A 6,715-nucleotide genomic window follows, 5' to 3' on the forward strand; every position below is an offset into this window, starting at 1 on the left:
TAATGAAGACATTCATGACATCATTGGTATTGATGATAGGATGGTCATCCCTATAAAAATAAAAGTGCTAGGGTATAAAGAATATATTCTTGATGCTCAGATTGATACTGAAGCTATGAGTAGTTTTTGCAAATTCAAGGTCATTCTTGCTTACTATTGGAAACCCACTTAGGTCTAGTTTAGAGAAGTTAACAAACAGTGATAAAAATTCCATATATTGCTCTAGACTTTCCAATACTCTTAGGACCACAAGAAGCATATGTCACTTTATATAATTATGATATTGGTGTTGATATGTTTCTTGGATAGGATTTTATGAAAAAAAACAAGCCAATTACCATTGAAAAGAACATGATACTTTTTAGCATTCAAGGTGAAAAGGTGCAAGTCCCTGCTAAGAGTAAATACACACTCAGGGTAAAACCTGATGAGGTAAGCAATTTTGATGAAGCAGTAACAGATCTTTCCAAGATACAGAAAATTGTTAAGCATGCAAAAATCCATGACCCTACTATTCTATTTGATATTGTCAATAAGTTGAAAACTGATTATACATCCAAACACCCTGATGCATTCTGGTTCAGGGAAAAATATTTTTTCTCACTTCCATTTCAGAGAGAAGGCTGTGTCAAAGCACAAAAGGCATCAGCAAATCACATGAGCTCGTCCGAACAGGAGCTTTGTAAAGCATAAATTAATGACTTGATAAAGAGAAAACTAATAGAACCATGCAAGAGTTCTTGGGCATGTCCAGCTTTTTATGTCAACAAGCAATCTGAGAAAAAACGTGGAAAAAAGAAACTAGTTATCAACTACAAAGCTCTAAATGAAGCTCTTGTGCCCATTAAATATCCTTTACCTAATTAAGAAATGTTGTTATCAAAGATCGCCATGGCAAATGTATTCAATAAGTTTGATCTTAAAAGTGGGTTTCGGTAAATTGGCATTAATCCTTAAGACAGATATAAAATAGCATTTTTGGTACCTGGAGGACAGTTTCAATGGACATTTATGCCATTTGGTTTGAAGAATGTCCCATCAAAATTCCAAAAGAGAATAGAAGATCTTTTTTGAGACTATTCTTTTATCATTGTCTACATAGATGATTTGTTAATTTTTAGCAAGGATATTAGTGAACATAAAAAAAACTTAGAGATATTTTATCAAGTTGTTTTCAAGCATGGTCTAGTTCTTTCTGCCTCTCTAGATAAGTTCATTATTGCACAAACCTGGATTGAGTACTTGGGTTTAATCATATCCCAAGGCAGAATAGAATTACAACCACATGTATTAAATTCTTTATCAATTTCCAGACTATTTGCCAGATGTTAAGACGTACAAATATTTTTAGGATGTTTTAATTACATCAAGAAATTTTATCCAGAGCTGGTCGAAGATACAAAGCTTCTACAACAAAGGCTAAAAAAGGGCAGTAGTTGGAATGACCGCATGACCAAAGTCGTAAGAAATATAAAGTTGAAAATCAAACATCTACCACCTTTGGCTCTTCCCCACAGTGACCTACTATTAATTCTTGAAACAAATGCCTCAAATTACTGTTGGGCAACAATCTTATTGTAGAAACATGGAAAAAAGGAAGAAGTGTGTGCATATGCCTCAGGCACATTCTCAAACACTGAAAAAAATTATCCTTCTTCCCATAAAGAAATTCTAGTAGTAAAGAAAGGTATAAAAAGATTCAGATTGTTCCTTAAAAGTGTCCACTTCATTGTTAAGACAGATCTCGAGCACATGAAAGGAATGCTGCAAAAAAAAATATTGCTCGAAGAAGGTAATTCCATAATTTTAAGATGGGCTTTATGATTAGATGGATATGAATTTGATATCATATATAAAGTTGGTAAAGAGAATTATCTTGCAGATTTAATGACCAGAGAAGGAGCAATTATTCAGGCAGAATATACAATTAAAAATTTTGATTTTGGTGAATGTTCATCATCCCTCCTAGAACAAATCCCAAGATACATTATGCCCTTCCTGCCATTATTATTTTTGTGTAGATCGGATTTTAGAAAATTTTCTCTCGTTACCCATCGAAATCCAAAAGATCATTCTTGATAAATGATTTTGGCTCTCAGATACATTGTACAACTATGATATTCCATTAGCGCCCATCAACAACAACCGTGCTTATTTTGGTGCTGTAAGATATCCATATCACAGACTTGTTTATATTTATGATCCTAATCTGAGATGGATAGATTATTATGCCATTCTTCAGTATGCTCGTGCCTATGAAATAATTTCAATCATTATGTATTTTGAAGACATCATGTCTTCATTCAGTCAATTGAGTAGTTGGATGAATCTCCTAATTGTTTCATTTGTTCCCAGAAAAGAAGATCAAGGCAGGCTCTGTCAGTAGTTTTCCCTTTCTATTTTATATAATGACATGCAAGATGGAGCAAAAAGATATGATATATTTGAATTTGATCTATTATATAAGGGAACCAACATGAAGGTCAACCAAGATAGTGCTTCTCCTACAGGATATAATTTTACTATTGAAATTGAATATTTTGGTGAATTCGGAATTCCCCCAGATAAGCTAGATCCATTCATGTGTTTCTCAACTTTTTCAGCCAGCTTCGGAAGGGAACCATCATGGTTACAACAGCTTCCTGGGTTAATTCTTGACAGGTATATTGAAGAATATGAGTCTAATTATGATTCTGACTATGACTCTAACCATAGCCCCAAAGGCTAGTGACCAAATCTTCAAAGAGATTTTATTTTAGGCTTTCGAGGGTTCTCCTTAAAAGAATCTCCTCTGTGTCAATAATCATTGTACTTAGTTTGCTTTATTTTAGGCTTTCGAGGGTTCTCCTTAAAAGAATCTCCTCTGTGTCAATAATCATTGTACTTAGTTTTGCTTTCGTGGGTTTCAAGAAATTAGAATATCCACTGTGTATCAGCTTTTAGTACAAATATGATCTCTTCCATAAAGGAATATCTACTGTATATAACCTTTTAGTACATACATTATGGCTTTCATGGGTTCCCCCAGTTGGAATCTCCACTTTGTATCATATCATGAAGATTTTGTGGGATATGATATTTCACTTTGGGGATGGGAAAGAATCCAAAGCTTTAGTAACACTACGAGGGCTCATCCTATATAAGGAAGCATTAGCCTCATCTCAAGACAATTGTAAAATTCCGAGTATTTCTATAATATGAAAGAAGTTATCTTTGAGTTCAAAACATCTGCATTATGTGTTCTGTGATCTTTGATTTATTTTGTGTTATCACGCATTATAAAATTGGTGAGTCATAGAGCAGGAATTTAATCCACAACCTAATTGGGAACTACCAAACATTGAGATGGAAAAGATATATAAAATCCCAGTTTTTTAGTTTCGCGTTGCTACACTGTTTAGATTTTCCTCTGTAAATGTTATTGTTTCTGTTGGTCAGAGTGTATATCAAATTCTTCTCATTAGAAATGAATATGTAGAATGGGGTTTGAGTCATGATTACAAATACATACATATCAGACTCATACAATTTTGGATTAATTCTTTTGTACGACCAGGGTTATATAACTCATGTCTAACTTATGTTCTTGATACCAGACACAATAAGTTTGAAGACGCATTGATAGGAGGATTCCAAAGTCCCCTAAATAATGGTCCTGTTTAGTCTTCAATCATCCCAAGATACCAAGTGTCGCTTACAGATCCATACATTAATGAATTTCTCCAAGCTTACATACAGTTCCATGGATATGATACTGCCCCTCATACACAAATAGAACAGCTCCAATCTAATGCCTGTATTAGATTTGTCTTTTCTACTATGCCTCCACTACATCCCAATCTATCACAGCAAGCATTAAAAGAAGGTGTCATTGTTGGTCCCGGTAATACTACTTCGTTGCAAGTAGGATTTTGTGAACTAAGTCTTCCATCTGAATGGAATAGTGAGTATACTTCGATGTCTCAGAAGTATCTGCAGCTAGCAAGCTCTTCATCTCCAAACCAATTAAAGTTAGTTTCAAACCCTAATGGTACTACTAGTTTATGTTTCCATCTGACTACTTCGCAAAAATAATTACCAAGAAGTCATTTAATCAAATTCCCTCGTTTTGTACAAATACCACCCAGACTGTCAGTATCTTCAAGTAGCCACAATCATCATCAGTTACCAGACTATGTATATTTCCATGAAAAAAGAAAAAGAAAATTCAAAAAAGAAATACCAAACCATAACTTCTACATCACATCAAGGACAACATTCAAACTGTCCTAAATGCATTATGTTCCCTGTCCGAGACCAGAAAATGTTCAGTCTACCTAGAGAAAAGACAGGCGCAAATGCAAAATTGTCAAAAAGGAAACTAGAACCCGGTAATAATACTCCTAAATTCAGAGATGGTGTTATCTAAAGTGATCTACAATTTCTGCATTATCGATCAACCACAGAGCCTGAACCAGTAGAATACTTAAAAATGCAGAATTATGCTAACTACATGTCCGTATGTGTGGCCCAAAACATAGATGATCTGGCAAGAGACATTGTAGAAGTAAAAGAGCATGTCATAAATATCCATCAGAGCATAGATACAATGTATTCTCACCAAAATACTCATGAAAATCAGTTAAGAGCAATTAATGATCAATTAGGGGTAATAAGCAGAGAAGTCACAAGTTTTGAAACTGCTATGAGTAGATCAAGATATCCCCCTAGATATTCTGAGATAGAAGAAGAAGGCCCTAAATTCACCTTGATAAAAGCTTCCCAGTCCTCATCCAGTCTCTCTCTCAAAGTTTTTGAAAAAGATGAAAGCTAGTTTGAAGCCTTAGCAAAGGGTATCGAGTTAGCACAAGAAAAATTAAACCTTTTGAAAAAGAAGATTTCAGAATTTTACACAAGAGAAATAAAGATGGCAAGCCAGTCAGGGGATGAAGGTGAATCCTCTACAACTAAGAAGAAAAGAAAAAGTTCTTTCAGCTTTTCTAACAAAGCTGCAAAGACATCATAAAGTGGTGTTAGCTCTCATCGTAAAAAGAGTCCATTCCATTCTTGGACTCAACATCTTGCCTCTGCAGAAGTTAGAGATGATATGAATGTCAAAACAAAATTTGGAAATCAAAGCAATACTTTCTTTATCAATTTTGATTGTCTAAACAAGGATCAGACATTAATTCTCCTACAACAAAATAAGGCATGGGATTCTCATAAGAAAGCAAACACTAAAGCTTCATGGAAATAGGTAGTCATATTAATCACATAGAACCTAATAGGGAATGCCAGACTATGGTGGGAAACTCTTAAGAAAGAAGAGCAAACAGAAATTCTTGAAAATGATGATCCTTTGGAAGTTATCTTGATGGCTCTCTCCCATGAATTTTTGGGAGTTATTTCCTCTGACAGTGAACATTATGCCCAAATGTTTATGAGTCAAAGATTTTAAAATTTAGATTTATTATCAGAATATTATTGCACAATGCAAAATCTTTATTATAAAATCCAAGATCACCATAATGTGGCTTATCTTCGGCACTACATATCCTCCATGCCAGAGAAAATACTTGAATTAGTTCAACAGTAACTATCTGCACAACACATTTCCATAGATACATTGTCTCTAACCGCACTTCACCAACACATTCTTACTATTCTGAAGAATGAATGTGCTGCCAACAAAACTCGTAAGAATGTAAAAAAGCAGTTGTATTTTAGCCCCACCATCTGTGACTCATTTACTAAAACATATCATTTTGGGTGTTATAAGAACCACTCCAGAAAGGGTTCTCAAAAAGACCAAAGTGGTAAGTGTTCTTGTACGTCTCAACCTCCTACTACTAAGAAAGAGCAATATACGTCAAGATCTCCTATAGCCAAAAGATCACGATTTGTTTTCAAGAAAAGGTCTAAACCAGCTAAATAGTCTAAATGCTTTATTTGTGGTCAAATTGGTCATTGGGCCAATAGATGTCCCAACAAAGGAAAGAAAGGAATCTAGAAAAATATTTCCGAAGTTTTTAAATCTTCTTATCAGACAGATTCTGATTTTGAATGTTTTTTTTGTACATAGTACTTATTCAGATAATAGCTATGGCATTGATGGAAAATTCCAAAAGGTTTCTCTTTCAGACAATAATAGTGATAGTAGTGAGTGTACATATATGTCCAATTTTTTCATGTTTTCATTTTATGATCTCCAACATCAAATTGAAGAAATCCAGAGACAAAAGGCCTCTCTTCATCCTAGCTTGATTATTCCTCAAAGACGCCTCCAAGAAAAGATTGACCATTTGCAGGCTTCTATTCCTCACAAGATAACTGATGGAGAGGAATTTGAGATTTCAGATTGGCATATAACACGAGAAGCATCACAAGAATCCACTGGTAATATTGCAGAAAAATTATTGGATAAGATTAAAAGGGTAGAAGAAGATCTCCAAAGAGACAGAAACCAGATGAAGCAGCTTGCACAAAGGATTCAAGCCAACATGCAAGAACTTGATAGTCTGAACTCACAGTTTGTTTCTTCTACTTTCATTTCCTCTCAAACTCCATTACTATCAACTAATCAACATAGTAATGAAGACATTCATGACATCAGTGGTATTGATGATAGGATGGTCATCCCTGTAAAAATAAAAGTGCCATGCTACAAAGAATATATTCTTGATGCTCAAATTGATATTGGAGCTATGAGCATTTGTTGCAAATTCAAGTCCATTCT

This window comes from Pinus tabuliformis, chromosome 6, assembly GCF_031772625.1.
Source record: "Pinus tabuliformis cultivar Carrire ecotype Pingquan chromosome 6, CPIR1, whole genome shotgun sequence".
Taxonomy (NCBI): domain Eukaryota; kingdom Viridiplantae; phylum Streptophyta; class Pinopsida; order Pinales; family Pinaceae; genus Pinus; species Pinus tabuliformis.